At 36.2% G+C, this 20,110-nt stretch overlaps 1 protein-coding gene across 13 annotated transcripts in view; it reads left to right on the top strand.

Moving 5' to 3' along the window:
• The window catches only part of PCBP3 (poly(rC) binding protein 3), a 267,713-nt gene that overhangs the window by 36,277 nt on the left and 211,326 nt on the right, over positions 1–20,110 (top strand). For 12 of the 13 annotated variants that reach the window (XM_042957295.1, XM_042957303.1, XM_042957302.1 and 9 more), the window contains exon 2: positions 13,826–13,868. The exons of the other annotated variant lie outside the window; for it this stretch is intronic. The gene's annotated coding sequence lies outside the window, so the exon portion shown is untranslated. The remainder of the gene's footprint in view (positions 1–13,825; positions 13,869–20,110) is intronic. 13 annotated transcript variants of the gene reach the window in all.

The raw sequence follows: 20,110 nt of genomic DNA, 5'->3' as shown, positions 1-20,110 counted from the left end.
CAGGCGCCCCATAATGATCTTGAATGTTAAATCAACCTTGTGTTTTATGGAATAAACCTCATTTAGTTGTGATGTTTTATCCTTTTGAAATATTTCTGGGTTTGGTTTGAGAGTGTTGTAAGGATTTTAGTGCCTAGTTACATGAGGGATATTGGTCTGTAGGTTTGTTTTCTTGTAACATCTTCATCTGGTGTTGGTATCGAGATAATATTGCTTCATAAAATGAGTTAAGATTGTTCTCTCCTCTTCTGTTTTCTGGAAGAATTTGTGTAGAATCAATATTATTTTTTTTCATAAATATTTTGTAGAACTCACCAGTGTAGCCCTCTGAACTTAGTGTTTTTAACAAGGAATTGAATTTATGTAATAGATATAAGCATATGTAGGCCATCTGTTGTTCCTTGAATGGACTTTCATTGTTGGCTTTCAAGGAATTTTACCAATTTTTCCAAGTTGTTGAATTTGTTGGCTAAAGTTGTTCAGAATATTCTTTTATTATCCTTTTCTTGTCTAGGACTTGTAGAGGTAATTCTTTCATTCTTTTCTTTTTTAATTTTTTAATGTTTATTTATTTTCGAGAGAGAGAGAGAGAGAGAGAGCGCACGTGCACGTGCAAGTGGGGGAAGGGCAGAGAGAGAGAGAGGGAGACAGAATCTGAAGCAGGCTCCAGGCTCCAAGCTGTCAGCACAGAGCCCTACTCAGGGCTTGAACCCACAAGCCGTGAGATCATGACCTAAGCTGAAGTTGAACGATTAACTGACTGAGCCACCCAGGTGCCCCGATAATTCTTTCATTTCTTGATTCTGATGATTTATGCTCTTTTTATCCCTTTTATCTTGATCATTCTAGCAGTGAGTTTGTACATTTATACATTTTATTGATCTTTTCAAGGAACCAGCTTTCAGCTTAGTTACTGTTTTCTAAGTCTGTTTTAAATTTTGTTGATTTCTGCTCATTATTTCTTTCCTTCAACTTACTTTGACTTTGCTCTTTTTTTTTAAAGTTTATTTATTTTTGAGAGAGACAGAGAGAGAGAGACAGAGAGAGAGAGAGAGAGCATGAGTGAGCAGGGGAGGGGCAGAGAGAGAGGGAGACCGAGGATCTGAAGCAGGCTCTGCACTGACAGCATAGAGCCTGATGCGGGGTTTGAACTTATGAACCCTGATATCATGCTGTGATCGGAAGTCAGATGGCTTAACCGACTGAGCCACCCACGTGCCCCTACTTTACTCTTTTTTTGTTTGTTTGTTTTAAGCTCCTTCAGGTAGAATTGAAGTCCATTGTTTAGAAACCTGTAGTTTGTTCCTGATCTTGAGAGTGGCCTTCCTGGTTTCTTAGTTGAGACACAAGTCCCTATCTCCTCAGTCTTGAAGGTTCAGCGAATTAAAGATTTTGAGCTTCTCGTAGGGTAGTTCTAATTTTAACTTTTTGAGGGACTTCCATATTGTTTTCCAGAGTGGCTGCACCAGTTTGCATTCCCACCAACAGTGTAAGAGGGCTCCCCTTTCTCCACCTCTGCGCCAGCATCACTTGTTTCTTGTGTTGTTAAATTTGGCCATTCTGACAGGTGGGAGGTGATGATCTCATTTTAGTTTTGATTTGTATTTCCCTATAACTGAACAATTGCACCAGTAGGTATTTACCCAAAGGGTACCAAAATGCTTATTTGAAGGGGCACATGCACCCTGATGTTTATAGCAGCATTATCAACAAGAGCCAAATTATGGAAAGAGCCCAAATGTCCATTGACTGATGTATGGATAAATATGCGGTTGATATACACAATGAATATTACTCAGCCATCAAAAAGAATGAAATCTTGCCATTCACAATGACATGGATGGAACTGGAGACCATAATGCTGGACAAAATAAATCAAAGAGAGAAAAATACCACATGATTTCACTCATATGAGGAATTTAAGCAACAAAACAGATGAACATGGGGGCGGGGAAAGAGACAGAAGCAAACCATAAGATGGACTCTTAACTATGGAGAACGAACTGAGGGTTGCCGAAGGGGAGGTGGATGGGGGGATGGGCTAATGGTGGGCATTAAGGAAGGCACTTGTGATGAGCGCTGGGTATTATATGTAAGTGATGAATCGCTAAATCGTACTCCTGAAACTAATATTACACGATATGTTAACTGAATAGAATTTAAATGAAAACTTGAAACAAGCAAACAACAAAAAATAAAGATTTTGACAACAGAAAATAAAGACCTTGAGCTCTGGCCACGCATTGAGTGGCGTCAAATCTAGCAAGACTTGAGGAGTAGATGGACTGCGTACTGTTGAAGGGTCTTTTCCTTTTGTGTGACTCTGTCCTCTGAACACCTGGAGACGTCGGGAAGGATGGCAATGTGTCTTGCTGGCCCAATCCCCTGCCTTTTTGCACAGTGCCAGAACTCCATTGTTGGGTGGGGAGAACAGGCCTTGTCTTGGGGATCCTTAGTTTCCAGTCTGTTGCAGTCCCCGTGACTGCAAAAAAGTTCTGCTGGTTTGTCTTTCCTCCCCTCGAATTCTTTAGCTTAGACCAAGCCTGATTCTTAGCCAATGTTCAGAATTAGTAACTTATTTTTAGCTTGATCTAGAAGGGCTCTTCCTTGTGTAGAATTTTAATTCATATAGTCTTCATTGTTTTGATGGTTTTAGAAATATAGGTTTTGTAATGTCTCATTTAAAAAAAGTCTGCTTGTTCCACTGGTAGTGTTACCCTGCTCTGACCTACAACAATCTAATTAGGGCAGAATTTCCCCTCCCTTTGGATAATTTATATACAATCAAATGCATCTATTTTAACTGTACAGATTAATGAATTTTGATTTATGTATACTGCCATGTAATTACCACCACAGTCAAGGTATAGAATGGAGAACATCATCCCCAAAGGTCCATGGAATCCATGGAATCCATGGAATCATGGTTTGTACTGACTTCTTTTTTATGTTTGGCTTCTTTCTTCCCACATCTATGCTTTTGCGGTTAATCCATGTTGTGTGGATGTATTTTGTTGCTTTTCGTTGCTGACCAGTATTCTATTGTATAGTATGTTTGTTTACTTGACTATTCATAGACATTTGGATTTTTTCCAGCTTTTGAATATTATCAATAAAGCTGCTACGAACACTTGTATACATATTCTTGTGTGAGAATATGTTTTCATTTCTCTTGGGTGAATATCTAGGCTAGATGGTATGGTAAGTGATATAGAAAGTGGTTTTATAAGGATCTGTGAAACTGTTTTCTAAGGTTCTTGAATGATTTTTACATTCCTTCTAGACATGTATGACAGCTTACTGCCATTTGTTTCAACACTTGTTCTTTTCATTCTTTGTTTGTAATGATTTATTTATTTGAGAGATAGAGAGTGCAGGTTGGGGAGGGGCAGAGAGAGAGGGGGACAGAGGATCTGAAACAGGTTCTGTGCTGACAGCGGAGCCTGACACCTGGCTCGAACCCACAAACTGTGAGATCACGACCTGAGCTGAAGTCGGACGCTTAACCGACTGAGCCACCCAGGCGCCCCTGTTATTTTCATTCTGTGTTAGCCATTCTATTAGATGTATCTTGATATCTCATTGTGATTTTTAGTTTTTATTTTCCTGAGGACTAATGATGGCAAGCATCTTTTTTGTATGTTCCTTAGCTGGTTTGTATGTCTTCTGTGATGTCTGTTGAAGTATTTTGCTACTTTTTTTTATTGCGCTGTTGTTTCCTTATTACTGAGTACAAAAGTTTTTTGTATATTCTGAATATTAGTCTTTTTTTCAGTTATATGTTTGAGAAATACTTTTTTTATTCTGTTATTTCCCTTTTCATTTTTATAATAAGTGTCTTTCAGATAGAATTTTAAAGTTTTGATGGAACATAAATGACCATTTGCCCCTTTGATTGGTATGTTGCTTTTTTTTTTTTTTTTGATGTATCAAAGAAATCCTAGTCTAGTCTATCTCAAGGTCGGAAAGATTTTCTCTTTTGTTTTCTTGTAGAAGTTTTATGCTTTTAGTTTTTATATTTCAGTTAATTGTTGTGTTAGTTATCTGTTTCTTCTGACATACTTTATTGGAAATACTTTCCTTTCCTTTCCATTTCTGTTGAAATGCCTTGGCAACTTTATCAAAAATCAGTTGATCGTACATGTTTGGTCTATTTTTAGACTCTCTTCCTTTCATTTATAAGCCTATTCTTATGTTAATATCACACTATATAGATAACTGGATATTTGAAATCAGATAAATTTTCTCCAACTTTGTTCTTTTTCCAAATAGTTGTGGCTATCCTAAGTTTTTGCCTCTGTGCTGACAGTGCAGAACCTACTTGGGATTCCCTTTTTCTCCCTCTCTCTCTATCCCTCCCACTTACACTCTCTCTCTTTCAAAATAAATAAATAAACTTAAAAAAATTAAATAAAGAACCTTGAATTGTAAGATCATGACCTGGGCTGAAACCAAGAGTTGGATGCTCAACTGACTGAACCACCCAAGAGCCCCTTCTGCTAATATTTTAAATCGTTGAGGCACCTGGGTGGCTCAGTCAGCTAAGCGTCCAACTTCGGTTCAGGTCATGATCTCATGGTTCGTGAGTTTGAGCCCCACGTCAGGCTCTGTGCTGACAGCTCAGACCCTGGAGCCTGCTTCGGATTCTGTGTCTCCCTCTCTCTGCCCCTCCCTCACTTGTGCTTTGTCTTTCTATCTCTCAAAAATAAATAAACATTAAATTGTATTTGGTGAATTTTGGATGTTAAAACAAACTTCCGTTACTATGTTGAACCCCACTTGGTCCTGATGGATTGTTAAAAACTTATGTATATATGTATGTATGTATGTATGTATGTATGTATGTATGTATCTATCCATCTATCTATCTTCCTGAGTTTGATTTGCTAATACTTTCCAAGACTTTTACATCTGTGATCATGAGGGAAATTGTTCAGTTTTCTTGTCTGGTATTATCTTTGCCTGGTTTTGTGATGGGATCAAAGCTGATCTCATTAAGTGTATTGGGTGTGTACCTTCCTCTATTTTCTGAAAGAGTTTGTATTGGATTTAATTATTTCTTAAACTTTTGATAGAATTCATCCAGGCCTCAAGTTCTCTTTTTGAGAAGATTTTTAATAAATAATTTAGCCTTTTTGGGGGCATCTTGGTGGCTCAGTCAGTTGAGCACCCAACTTTGGTTCATTTCATGATCTTGCTGTTTGTGAGTTTGAGCTGCTGCAGTCAGCCTGTCAGCATAGATCTCACTTCAGCTCCTCTGTCCCCTCTCTCTGCCTCTCCCCCACTTGAGCTCTCCCCAAAATATATAAATATTAAACAAAAAAAAGAATTTAACTTTTTAAAAATTAGAATCATTTCATTATTTGGCATTTTATTTAAATGTTGTAGAGTATATGCTTCCATTTCTATTAAATCAAATATTCATACAACATTTTGTTTTGTTTTGTTTTGTTTTACAGTAAATTTTTAAATATTTATTTATTTATTTTTATTTAGATTCAAGTTAGTTAACATATAGTGTAGTATTGATTTCAGGAGGAGAATTTAGTGATTCATCACTTACATATAATACCTAATGCTCAGCCCAACAGGTGCCCTCCTTAATGCCCATCACCCATTTAGCCTATCCTCCCATCCACCTCCCTCCATCAACCCTGTTTGTTCTCTAGATTTAAGTGTCTCTTATGGTTTGCCTCCCTCTCTGTTTTTATCTTATTTTATTTTTCCTTCCCTTCCCCTATGTTTTGTTTCTTAATTGACACATATAAGTGAAATCATATGTAGAACTTGTCTTTCTCTGATTGATGTATTTCACTTAGCATAATACACTCTAGTTCCATTCACATTATTGCAAATGGCAAGTTTTCATTCTTTTTGATCTCTGAGTAATATTCCATTGTATACATATACCACACCTTCTTTATCCATTCATCAGTCGTCAGATGGATATTTGAGCTCTTTCCATTATTTGGCTATTGTTGATAGTGCTGCTATAAACATTGGGGTGCATGTATCCCTTCAAATCAGCATTTTTGTATCCTTTGGATAAATACCTAGTAGTGCAATTACTGGGTTGTAGGGCAGTCCTATTTTTAATTTTTTGAGGAACCTCCATACTATTTTCCAGAGTGACTGTACCAGTTTGCATTCCCACCAATAGTGCAAAAGAGTTTCCCTTTTTTTGCATCTTCACTAATATCTGTTGTTTCCTGAGTTGTTAATTTTTTTAGCCATTATGACACGTCTCATTGTGGTTTTGATTTGTATTTCTCTGATGATGAGTGATAATTGGGCATATTTTCATTTGTCCGTTAGCCATCTGTGTATCTTCTTTGGAAAAGTGTCTATTCATGTTCTCTCCCCTTTTCTTCACTGGATTATTTGTGTTTTGGATGTTGAGTTTGATAGGTTCTTTATAGATTTTGGACACTAACCCTTTGTCATTTCCAAATCTTCTTCCACTCTACCTTTTAGTTTTATTGTGATTGTTTCTTTCACTGTGCAGAAGCTTTTTATCTTGATGAGGTCCCAGTAGTTCATTTTTGCTTTTGTTTCTCTTGCCTCAGGAGACATATCTAGTAAGACTTTGCTGTGGCCGAGGTCAAAGAGGTTGCTGCCTGTTTTCTTTTCTAAGATTTTGATGGTTTCCTGTCTTACATTTATGTCTTTTATCCATTTTGAATTCATTTTTGTGTATGGTATAAGATAATGGTCCAATTTCATTCTTCTGCATGTTGCAGTCCAGTTTTCCCAACACCATTTGTTGAAGAGACTGTCTTTTTCCCGTTGGATATTCTTTCCTGCTTTGGTAAAGATTAGTTGATCATATGATTGTGGGTCCATTTCTGGCTTCTCTCTTCTGTTCCATTGATCTATATGTGTGTATTTGGGCCATTACTATACCATTTTGAGGTTTACAGCTTTGTAATACAGCTTGAAGTCTGAGTTGTGATGCCTCCAGCTTTGGTTTTCTTTTTCAACATTACTTTGGCTATTCAGGGTCTTTTGTGGTTCCCTACACATTTTAGAATTGTTTGTTCTAGCTCTGTGAAGAATGCTGGTGTTATTTTGATAGGGATGGCATTAAATGTTTAGATTGCTTTGGGTAATATAGACATTTTAACAATATTTGTTCTTCTAATCCATGAGCATGAAATGTTTTTCTATTTCTTTTTGTTTTCTTCAGTTTCATTCATAAGCTTTCCGTAGTTTTCAGTGTACAGATTTTTTACCTCTTTATTCCTAGGTATCCTATGGTTTTTGGTGCAATTTTAAATGAGATCAATTACCTGATTTCTGCTTCTGCTGCTTCATTATTGGTGTATAGTAATGCAACACATTTCCCATATGTTGATTTTATATCCTGTGACTTTGCTGAATTCATGTATCAGTTCTAGCAATTTTTTGGTGGAGTCTTTTGGGTTTTCCATGTAGAATATCATGTTGTCTGCAGAGAGTGAAAGTTTGACTTCTTCCTTGCCAATTTGGCTGACTTATTTTTTTGTTGTCTGATTGCTGAGGCTAGGACTTCCAGTACTATGTTGAAGAACAGTGGTGAGAGTGGACATCGCTGTTGTGTTCCTGATGTTAGGGGGAAAGCTCTCAGCTTTTACCCATTGAGGATGATGTTAGCTGTGGGTCATTTGTATATGGCCTTTATGATGTTGAGGTATGTTCCTTGTATACCTACTTTCTTGAGGGTTTTTATGAAGAAAGGATTCTGTATTTTGTCAAATGCTTTTTCTGCATGTATCGAGATGATCATGTGGTTCTTACCCTTTCTTTTATTAATGTGGTGTATCACATCGATTGATTTGCGGGTATTGAACTACTCCTGCAGCCCAGGAATAAATCCCATTTGATCATGGTGAATAATTCTTTGAATGTATTTTTGGTTTCATTTTGCTAGTAACTTCTTGAGAATTTTTGCATCCATGTTCATCAGGGATATTGGCCTTTAATTCTCCTTTTTAGTGAGGTCTTTGTCTGGTTTTGGAATCAAGGTAATGCTGGCCTCATAGAATGAGTTTGGAATTTTTCCTTTCATTTCTATTTTTTGGAATAGTTTTAAAAGATTTTGTATTAATTCTTCTTTTAATGTTTGGTAGAATTCCCTTGGGAAGCTGTACAGCCCTGGACCCTTGTTTGTTGGGAGATTTTTTATTATGGATTCAGTTTCTTTACTGGCTATGGGTCTGTTCAAATTTTCTATTTATTCCTGTTTCAATTTTGGTAGTTTATATGTTTCTAGGAATTAAAAAAATTTTTTTTAATTTAATTTTTTATTTTTTTAAATTTACATCCAAATTAGTTAGCATATAGTGCAACAATGATTTCAGGAGTAGATTCCTTAGTGCCCCTTACCCATTTAGCCCATCCCCCCTCCCACAACCCCTCCAGTAACCCTCAGTTTGTTCTCCATATTTATGAGTTTCTTCTGTTTTGTCCCCCTCCCTGTTTTTATATTATTTTTGTTTCCCTTCCCTTATGTTCGTCTGTTTTGTCTCTTAAAGTCCTCATATGAGTGAAGTCATATAATTTTTGTCTTTCTCTGACTGACTAATTTCACTTAGCATAATACATTCTAGTTCCATCCACATAGTTGCAAATGACAAGATTTCGTTCTTTTTGATTGCCGAGTAATACTCCATTGTATATATATACACCACATCTTCTTTATTCATTCATTCATCGATGGACATTTGGGCTCTTTCTGTACTTTGGCTATTGTCGATAGTGCTGCTATAAACATGGGGGTGCATGTGTCCCTTTGAAACAGCACACCTGTATCCTGTGGATAAATGCCTAGTAGTGCAATTGCTGGGTCGTAGGGTAGTTCTGTTTTTAGTTTTTTGAGGAACCTGCATACTGTTTTCCAGAGTGGCTGCACCAGCTTGCATTCCCATATGTTTCTAGGAATTTATCCATTTCTTTCAGATTGCCCAATTTGTTGGCATATAATTTGCTCATAATGTTCTCTTATAATTGTTGCTATGTCTGTGGTATTGGTTGCAACCTCTCCTCTTTCATTTGTGATTTTATTTATTGGGGTCCTTTCCTTTTTCTTTTTCATAAGTCTAACTTGGGGTTTGTTGATTTTGTTAATTCTTTCAAAGATTCAGCTCCTAGTTTCATTGATCTGTTCTACTATTTTTTTGATTTCAATATCATTGGTTTCTGCTCTGATCTTTATTGTTTCCCTTCTTCTTCTGGTTTTGGGTTTTATTTGCTGTTCTTTTTCCAGCTCCTCAAGGCGTAAAGTTAGGTTGTGTATTTGAGACAGTTCTTCATTCTTCAGGAAGGCCTGGATTGCTATATAGTTCCCTCTTATGACTACCTTTGCTGCATCCCAGAGGTTTTGGACTATTGTGTTTTCATTTTCATTGGCTTCCATGTACTTTTTAAATTTCCTCCTTAATTTATTGGTTAACCTATTCATTCTTTAGTAGGACGTTCTTTAACCTCCAAGTATTTGTGGTCTTTCCAGATTTTTTCTTGTGGTTAATTTCAAGTCTCATAGTGTTGTGGTTAAAAAATAGGCATAGTATGATCTCAAACTTTTTGTATTTGAGGGCTGATTTGTCCCAGTATGTGATCTAGTCTGGAGACTGTTCCATGTGCACTCTAGAAGAATATTCTGCTGCTTTAGAATGAAATGTTCTGAAAATATCTGTTAAGTCTATATGGTCCAGTGTGTCATTCAAAGCCATTGTTTTCTTGTTGATTTTCTGCTTAGATGATTTGCCATTGTTGTAAGTGGGTGTTAAAGTTCCCTATTATTATTGTATTTTTATCAATGAGTTTCTTTATGTTTGTTATTAATTGATTTATATACTTGGGTGCCTTCAAGTTGGGGGCATAAGTATTTCCAATTGTTAGATCTTCCTGATGGATAGACCTCTTAGTTATGATATAATGCCTTTAAGAATTTAGCTCTTTAGATCTTTTCAGAGTTTTGTGTCCTGAGTCAGTTTTGGTATTTCATGTTTTATAAAGTATTGATTTTTTCTAAGTTATCAAGTTCAGTGACAAAATTTCTTTTTTATATTGCTTTATTATTTTTCATTATTTTAAGATCTGTAATGATGTCTCCTCTTTCACTACTGAAATTTATAACATGCATTTTTTCTCTTTTCTTGATCAGTCTAGCTAGCAGTTAATCAATTCTATCAACTTTTTCAAATATACAGATTTTGCTTTTATTGATTTTCTCCATTTTTGTCTGTTTTTCCTTTTATTGATTTTTATTCTAAATTTATTATTTTCTTCCTTCTATTTACTTTGGATATACTTTGCTGTTACTTTTCTAGCTTATTAAGGTAGAAGTTAAGATAATTGATTTTGGATTTTTTTTCTCTTCTGATATTAGAGAAGCTAAGATAATTTATTATGGATATTTTTCTCTTCTGATATTAGCATTTAGACTTAAAAATTTCCCTCTAAGCACTGCTTTAGCTGTATCCTGCATGTTTTAAAAATGTTTTATTTTGAAATAATTATAGACTCATAGGAAGTTGCAAAAATAATATAAAGAATCCTGTGTATCCTTCACCCACTTACCCCTAAGGTGACATCTTATATAACTGTAGGTCAATATCAAACTTAGGGAATTGACATTGATATATTGATATATTGACGTTGATACACTGTTAACTAGACCACAGGCATTCAGCTTTCACCATATTTTTTTAAATTAATTTGTTTTCATGTTTATTGATTTTTGAGAGACAGAGATAGACAGAGCACGAGTGGGGGAAGAGCAGAGAGAGAGGGAGACACAGAATCTGAAGCAGGCTCCAGGCTCTGAGCTGGCAGCACAGAGCCCAGTGCAGGGCTCGAACTCACGAACTGCGAGATCATGACCTGAACCAAAGTCGGATGCTTAACTAACTGAGCCACCCAGGCATCCCAGCTTTTACCATATTTTTAACCTGCATCTCTGTGTGTGTGTGTGTGTGTGTGTACAGTTCTATGCAGTTTTATTCCCTGAATAGATTTTGTGTAATTAATACAACAGTCAAGACACAGAACTGTTCCCTCACCATAAGAGAATTCCCTGTACTTCCTCTTTGTATTCACAGTCATTCTCCATCCCACTCCCTGACCCTGACCCTTGGGAACTACTAATCTGTTCTTTACCTGCATAGTTTTGTCATTTTGAGAATGTTATATAAGTGGAAATTCACATAATATTCAGTGTTTGGGGATTAGCTCCTCCCTAGCCCCAAGTATAATGTTCTTGCAAGTATTTCCAGATTATTGCAGGCATCAATAGTTTATTCCCCTGTATTGTTGAGTAGTATTACATTGTATGGATTTATCAGAGTTTGTTCAACCACTTACCCACTGAAGGGCATTTGCATTGTTTCCAATATTGCTGTTAAGAGTAAAGCTGCTAGGAACGTTCGTGTGTGTGTGTGTGTGTGTGTGTGTGTGTGTGTATGTAAACAACATTTCATTTTCTGGGACAACTGCTCATGAGTATAATTTCTGGGTCATGTGATGGTTGCAAGTTTAATTAGAAGCTGCCAAGCAGTTTTTCCAGATTTTACATTGCCACTGGAAATTTATGAATATCCGACATTTTTACTGTCTTGTATGTTCATTTTCAGTCAGTTAAAAATATTTTCTAAAATTCCTTATAGTATCTTCTTTGTCTCTGGGTCTTTTAGAAATGTGACATTTCACTTACAGATATTTAGAGTTTTTATAGATACTTCTTTTGCTGATTTCTAATTTAATTTTTTGTTGTTAGAAAATATATTTTGTATTATTTTTAAACTTTTACTTGTTCACTTGAAATTAATTTGTATTCTTCAGTTATTGGCTGGGGTGTTCTAAAAGGTTTAATTAGGGGTGCCTGGGTGGCTAACTTGGTTAAGTGTCTGACTGTTGGTTTTAACTTAGGTCATGATCTCACAGTTCGAGACCCACATTGGGTTCTACACTGGCAGTGTTGTACCTGCTTGAGATTCTCTCTCTCTCTCTCTCTCTCTCTCTCCCTCTCTCTCTCCCTCTCTCTCTCTCTCCCTCCCCCTCCCTCCCTTTCTCTCTTTGCCTCTCCCCTGCTTATGTACACTCTTTCTCACACTCAAAATAAGTAAATAAACTTTAAAAATAAAAGTTTTAGTTAGGAAATTGATTGGTGGTATTAAGTCTTCTTTTGTCAATTTCATGTCTATTTGCTTTATTTCATTCAGAGAGAGGTGTGTTGTCTTATTTCTATTTTTAATTCTGTCAGGTATTGTGTACATTCACATGTGGGATTAGTGTGTCTTAATAGATTGACATTTTTATCACTATAAGATGTCCTTCTTTGTCTCTGGTTAGTGTTTTGTATCTAGTATATCTTTTTCTATTCTTTTTCTTTTAAGGTATTCGTGTCTTTATTTAAACTGGGTTTTATTAGAGACAGCATATTGTTAGGGATTGTTTTTCACGCTGTCTTTGCCTTTTTACTGGAATGTTTTGGCCATTTACATTGATTGTAATGTAATTATTATATGATAATTTTTATATCATTGGGTTTAAATCTACTATCTTGCTATTAAAATTTTATCTGTTTATTCCTCTCTCTTGTCTATTAGAAAAGAAGGTATTTGTATTTTTCATATTCCACCTTATCTCCAACACTGACAATTCCTATCTGTTTTAATTTTTGTTTCTATTGTTTTGTTTTTTTTTTTTTGGTGGTTAATTACCTGGTATCATTTTAATTCCTTCTGAAGAAATTCCTCTAACATCTTTTGTTGCTTAAGTTTGCTGGTGACAAATTCTTTCAGTTTTTGTGTATCTGAAAATGACCTTATTTCTCCTTAATTTGGAAGAATATTTTTTGGACGTAAAATTTTAGGTTAACAGTCTTTTTTTCAGCACTTAAAATTTTTTCATCCATTGTGTTTTGGGTGTATAATTTATGATAAGACATCTGTGCTAATTCTTCTATTTCTTCCTCTTCAATTACTCTTTGATATCTCAGTATGATTTTCATTGTGTTTCTCTTTCTTAAATTTCATTAAGTGTTTTCAATATGTGGGTCTATTGGTTTTATTAAATTTGGAATATTATCTGGTGTTTTATGACATTTCTTCAAAAAAAAAAAAAAAAAATATATATATATATATATATATATACATAAACACATATATATTTGTGTGTGTACTTTCCTCTTCACTTCTGGAACTTCTGTTTATGTTATACTACTTGATATCCCACAGGTAACTGGGGTCTTTCTTCCTAGTCTTTTTTATTCTGTGTTTCACTTTGGGTATTTTCTTTTTTTTTTTAATTTTTTTAACGTTTTATTTATTTTTGAGACAGAGACAGAGCATGAGCGGGGGAGGGGCAGAGAGAGAGGGAGACACAGAATCGGAAGCAGGCTCCAGGCTCTGAGCCATCAGCCCAGAGCCTGACGCGGGGCTCGAACTCACGGACCGCGAGATCGTGACCTGAGCTGAAGTCGGCCGCTTAACCGACTGAGCCACCCAGGCGCCCCTCACTTTGGGTATTTTCTATCTCTGTGTTGCCAATACCATTTCTTCTGCCTAATTAGCTGTTAATCTCATTTATTGAAATTTTCATTTCCAACCTATATGTATTTATTTCACCTCCATAAGTTCTATCTGGTTCTTTTTTAAATCTTCTGTTTATCTCCTGCTGTGTTCATGTAGCCTTTGAAATACTTGTACATATGCATAATAGTTGTCTTAAAATCCTTATTTGGACAGTTCATCATCTCTGCCTTTCAGAGTCTGTTTCTCTTGACTGTTCTTTCTCTTGTTTTTGGTCACCATTTTTGTTTATTTGCTTGTTTGTTTCTTTGTAGGTCCAGTAACATTAATTGGATGGTAGACATCATAAATATTACAGTAAGTGTCTGGATTTTGACTTTTTTAAAAAATAAGAATGTTAGACTTTGTTCTTTCAGACAGATGGGTTACTTGTGGATTGCCTTGATATTTGTTAAGGTTTAATTTTAAGTTTTTTTGGGTTGAATATGTTTTACTCTAGGGCTAATTTAGCTCCATTATTGAGGTGCAGCCCTACTGCTGTTTCTTTTTGTTGCTCTGGTAGTTCAGCTGGGGCTTTCAACTAAGGCTGGTCAAAACTGTAAATGTCTCTCAATGCTTTTTTAAGCAATTAAAAATGTTTATTTTATAATTCTCTGGTCAGTTTTCCCCCCTCATGTCATTGACTTTCTTGTGTTGCTTAGAATTTGGCAACAGATGGAGGGGACCTCCGTGCAGATTTTTGGAGCTCTTTTTATGAGTGGCTCTTCTCTTCAGAGCCTTTCTACCTGTCTCCTCTTCACAATCTCCAACTGCCTCAGCCTCCCTGAGCTCTGATGTGTTTCCCCAGCTCAGTATGCTGTGATGTTCTGCTTGAGATCCCCCCCTGCCATGCAGTCTCGAAAGTCCTTTTTTTTTTTTTAATGTGTATTTATTTATTTTGAGACAGAGAGTGGGAGGGAGAGCAGAGGAGGGGCAGAAAGAGAGAGAAAGAATCCTAAGCAGGCTCCACACTGTCAGCACAGAGCCTGACTTGGGGCTTGATCCCACAAACTGTGAGATCATGACCTGAGCCAAAATCAAGAGCTGGATGCTTAACTGACTGAGCCACCCAGGTGTCCCAGTGGAAGGTACTTTTATTACGACAGTCAAGGAAATTACATGGCTTTGACTCTCTTTTGCAGCCTGTTGTCTGAAATCAGTTGTTTCATATGTATTTTTTTTCCCAGTTTTCTGGTTTACAGCAAGAGGATAAGCCCTATCCTGGTTACTTCATCATGGACATAAGCAAAATTCTCTTTCCTTTTTATAAAAAGTTTTTCTTATTTTTTAGAATTGTAAAATACCTATGACATAAGGTTCACCATTTTAACTATTTTTAAGTGTATAGCTCAGTGGCATCAAGCATACGTGTACGGTTGTGCAACCATGACCACCATCCATCTCTAGAGCTCTTTTCATCTTGGGAAACTGAACGTCTGTACCCATTAAATAATAACTGGCCATTTCCCCCTGCTGCCAATGTGTAGAAACCACCATCCTACTTTCTCTCTGAGTGTGACTGCTCCAGGCACTTCATATAAATGGACTTGTATAGGATTTTTCCTTTTGTGACTCGTTTATTTCACTTCTTTTTATTTTTATTTTTTAATTTAATTTTAGTTTTAATTTTATTTTTTTAAGCCGCTTTATTGATGAATGATTGACATACAAAAAGCTATACATATTTAATGTACACAAATTGGCGAGTTTAAGATGCGGCTGTTGTTTTGTTTTGTTTTATTTTTTTAATTTACATCCAAGTTAGTTAGGATCTAGTGCAACAATGATTTCAGGAGTAGATTCCTTAATGCCCCCTACCCACTTAGCCCATACCCCCTCCCACAAACCGTTTAGCAACCCTCTGTTTGTTCTCCGTATTTAAGAGACTCTTATGTTTTGTCCCCCTCCCTGTTTTTATATTATTTTTACTTCCGTTATGTTTCATCTGTTTTGTATCTTAAAGTCCTCATATGAGTGAAGTCCTATGATATTTGTCTTTCTGACTAATTTCGTTTAGCATAATACCCTCCAGTTCCATCCATGTAGTTGCAAATCACAAGATTTCATTCTTTTTGATTGCTGAGTAATACTCCATTGTATGTATATACCACATCCTCTATATCCTTTCATCCATTGATGGACATTTGGGCTCTTTCCATACTTTGGCTATTGTTGGTAGTGCTGTTATAATCATTGGGGTGCATGTGTCCCTTCAAAACAGCACACCTGTATCCCTTGGATAAATACCTAGTAGTGTAATTGCTGGGTTGTAGGGTAGTTCTATTTTTAATTTTTTGAGGAACCTCCATACTGTTTTCCAGAGTGGCTGCACCAGTTTGCATTCCCACCAACCGTGCAAAAGAGTTCCTCTTTCTCTGCATCCTCGCCAACATCTGTTGTTGCCTGAGTTGTTAATGTTAGCCATTCTCACAGGTGTGTGGTGGTATCTCATGGCGGTTTTGATTTGTATTTCCCTGATGATGTCACTTCCTTTAATTTTTAAAGAAAGTATATCATTTTGGGTTTTGATTGTAATGTTAAGATGATGGTTTGCAATACTCTGAATGTTGAAGCCAAAAAACAACTGATGCTGGCAGAGTGGGAGGGAGATGTTGGTGTGTGTGTGTGTGTGTGTGTGTGTGTGTGTGTGTGTGTTTTAAATTTATTATTTTTTTTGTGGAGGGATAGACTTTTGTTTTTATTTCATAGCTTGACATGCACTTAACTGCATGTAAGATTTTTTATAAATGTTAAGGATGAAGAATATAGCACTGCCCACTCGTATTCTTTTGGCTAAAAGGACACTGTATGTTCACTGAACTCAGTGGTTGTCCATTTCTCTTATGACTTAAACTTAGGTCTTTCTCTGCAAGTGACACCATCAGAACCGATCAAGTTTCATTAATTCTTCTATCTTAATTACACATACTTCTGCAGGACCTTATTTTCAAAAAGCTTTCATGCAAAGAGCTTTGCTGATTCTCATGATAGCCCTCTTTAAGACATAGCATAACCTCCTTGGAGAATTCTGTCCTGATTTCCCATCCAGTATAGAATTTGCTATTCCATTATAGTATTCTATGTACTTGTCTATGATCTCTTATGAAAATCCAGTGTACCTACAAGTTCTATTCCCTAGATCTCCTTACTTTGCTGTATCTAACCCAGACTAGAGATTCATTTAAGGAAGAAAAGGCACCATTATCCTCAATTATAGGTGAAGTTAGTGACTCACCTAAGTCTCAGGCCTACATTTATTGTCTCCAATTCCTTCCCATTCATTCTTGAGCCCACTGCATCTGGGTTTTTTTCCCTATTATTTCACAAAAACAGCTTCATCAGAATCACCAAAGACCACTTTGACTTTGTCAAATCCAGTGGTCAAGTTTCAGTCTTCCTCTTGCTTGACTTTTCAGCAGCATCTGAATCCAGGTTTTTGCTCCTTTCTCCTTAAAACACTTTTCTTTACGGGGCATCTGGGTGGCTCAGTCGGTTAAATGTCTGACCTTGGCTCAGGTCATGATCTCACAGTTTGTGGGTTCCAGCCCCGCATCGGGCTCTGTGCTCGCTGCCTGCTCAGAGCCTGGAACCTGTTTCGCATTCTGTGTCTTCCTCTCTCTCTGCCCCTCCCCCACTTGTGTTCTGGCTCTCTCGCTCCCTCTCTCTCTCAAAAATAAATAAACATTAAAAAAAGAAAGAAAGAAAAACACTTTTCTTTACTTGGCTTCTAGGACACACTTCTAACTTTTCTCCTAGCTCTTGATTGCTTCTTCTCAATATGTTTTTGCTGGCTCCTTTCCAAATCCCAGTCGTCATTGGAGAGCCCAGGGGTTACTGTTCTCTTTCTACCTCATTCCCTCACTGATCTCACCTGGTTTCGTGGCTTTAAATACCACCTATACCCTGATGACTTTAAATACATCTTTCCAGCCTGAACCCCAGTCCCTGAACTCCAGGCTCATATTCATCTCCATACCTAACACTGCTGTTTATCTGTATCATGGGCATTTCTAACTTCACACTTGAAAAACAACTCAATCATCACTCTTTCTCCCTACCTGGCTCCTTCCTCAGCCTTCTCTATATCCATTGGTGGCAACTCCATTTTCCCACTCATCAGGCTAAAGCCCTGGGAATCATCTTTGACTCCTTGGTTTCTCTCATGCCCGACGTCTGCAAATTTTGTCTGCACTTTCTTGACAATATATTCAGGATTTAACTACTTCTTACCACCTGTACTGCTATCAGCCTGGCCCCTAGCCACCTTGATCTTTCACCTGGATAATTTCATTAGTCTTTAACGGGTCTCTTTGCTTCAGTTTTTGTCTAGTTACAGGTGATTATCCCCACAGTGGCCAGAATGATCTTTCTCAAAGTGTAGATCAACTTCCCTTTCTGGGAGGATGGAGTTGATGTGCTTCCCCTGTTTTTCCCACTAAGTGAAACTAAAGACCTTGGATGTTATGTATAAAACAAATGCAGAGTCTGACAAAGGATGAGAAGGAAGACCAGCTAGGGGCCTCAGAACACAAGGAATGACATGACAGTGATTTCTCTGAGTGTTCTTTTAAACACCCTAGCCTCAAACTCGAGAAGCTGGTAACCCATAAATACCACGAGTGTAGAAAACGGAAACAAACCAACAAAGAAACAAAAAAAAAAAAAAAAAATGCAACAGAAGTCTTCTTCCTCCAGCCAAAGGGCCAGGAAAGAGACAACACAGCAAAAGAGAAAACATTTAGACAGTAACTGCTCTACTCCAGACAAACAGCACAAAACTTTTAAGCCATTATTTCTTTAAGTACTTTTTCAGCTCTGCCCATTTCCTCTTCTGGGACGCTGATGACATGATTATTGTATTTTTCAGAAGATAGAAGAGAACAACTTACCAATTCATTTTATAAAGTTATTATGGCCTGGATATTAAAATCAGAAAAAAGACATTAAAAAAATAGACCGTCTGTTACGAATATAGATGCAAAAATCCTTAGCAAAATATTAGCAAACAGAATTCAGCAATACATACAAAGAATTGTATAATTTTAGAGATGAAAGCCTGGTTCAACATTTGAAAATCGGTTAGTGTAATATACTGTAATTAACAGGCTAAAGAAGAAAAAGTAAATGATCATATCACTCAATTTAATGAAGCATTTAACAAAATCCAACATCTGATTAAAGACTCAGAAAACTAAGAATAGAGAGTTAATTAACTTGATAAACAGCATCTACAAAAATCTACAGCTAACATCATACTTAAAACGAAAGATGAAATGATTTCCCCCTAAGATTACTAACAAGACAAGGTTACCTGTTCTTATTCTACATAGTGCTAGGAGTTCTAGACTATGCAGTAAGACAAGACAAGAAATAAAAGGCTTACAGATCAGAAAAGATAAAATAAAATTGTCCCTATCTGCAGATGGCATGATTACATAGAAAATCCCAAGGAATTTTCAAAACAAAAATAAAACAAACTAGAATTAGTGAGTTTAGCAGTGTTGCATCATACAAGATAAACACACAAAAATCAGCTTTATTTTTGTGTGTTATTATTAATGAACACATGGACACCAAAGTTAAAAATACAATTCCTAAAAAATAAACACACAGGTATGAATCTAACAGAACATTTATAGAACTTTTATACTGTAAACTACTACAAAACCCTGATGAAAAATCAAATTAGATCTAAATAAATGGAGAGACGTAGTGTGTTCATGGATTAGAAAATGCAACATAGTTAAGATGTCAATTCTCCCCAAACCGTTGTACAGGTTTAATGTAGTGTCTGTTAAAATCACAGCAATTTTTTTTGTAGATATATACAAGCTGATTATAAAATACACATGGAAAATAAAGGAACTAGAATAGCTAAAACAGTTTTGAAAAGGAAGAATAAAGGGAGAGAGATCAGTCTGCATAATTTCCAGATTTTATAGCCACAGTAATCAAAAACTATGTGGTATTGTCAGAAAGATAGACACTGCGATCAGTGGAACAGTACAGAGAACCCAGTGTAGAAGATAGTGTAGAGAATCACACCAATATGCCCAAATGATTTTTGAGAAATTATTTTCTGAAATGATTTTGAGAATTTCAAAAGCAATTCAATGGAGAAAGGATGGGTTTTCCAACAAATGGTGCTGGAGGGATCACGCATTCATAGGTAAAAAATGAAACAATCACTAAGTCTTACATCTTATACAAAAATGAACTTAAAATGTATCACAAACTCAGATATAAAATGTAAAACTATAAAACAGAAAAAATAAGACCATGTTTGCATTTTTGGGCAAAGGTTAGGCAAAGAGTGCCTAGACTCCAAACGTCATCTATAAGAGAAGTAAGAAGTTGGACTTCATCAAAATTAAAAACTTTTCCTACAAAAGAAAAAAGAGGATGAAAAGACAAGCTACAGACTGGGAGAAATACTTGCAAAAATCACATATCTGAGAAAAGACTGGTGATGGGATATATAAAAAACTATCAAAATTCAACAGTAAAAAAAAAAAAGAAAACGATTCAACTTGAAAGTGCACAAAAGACATGAAGAGAAC

Source organism: Panthera tigris, chromosome C2 (genome assembly GCF_018350195.1).
Source record: "Panthera tigris isolate Pti1 chromosome C2, P.tigris_Pti1_mat1.1, whole genome shotgun sequence".
In the NCBI taxonomy this organism is placed as follows: Eukaryota; Metazoa; Chordata; class Mammalia; order Carnivora; family Felidae; genus Panthera; species Panthera tigris.
Note: the sequence above shows the minus strand (reverse complement) of the source record. Positions and strands in the feature narration are given on the sequence as shown.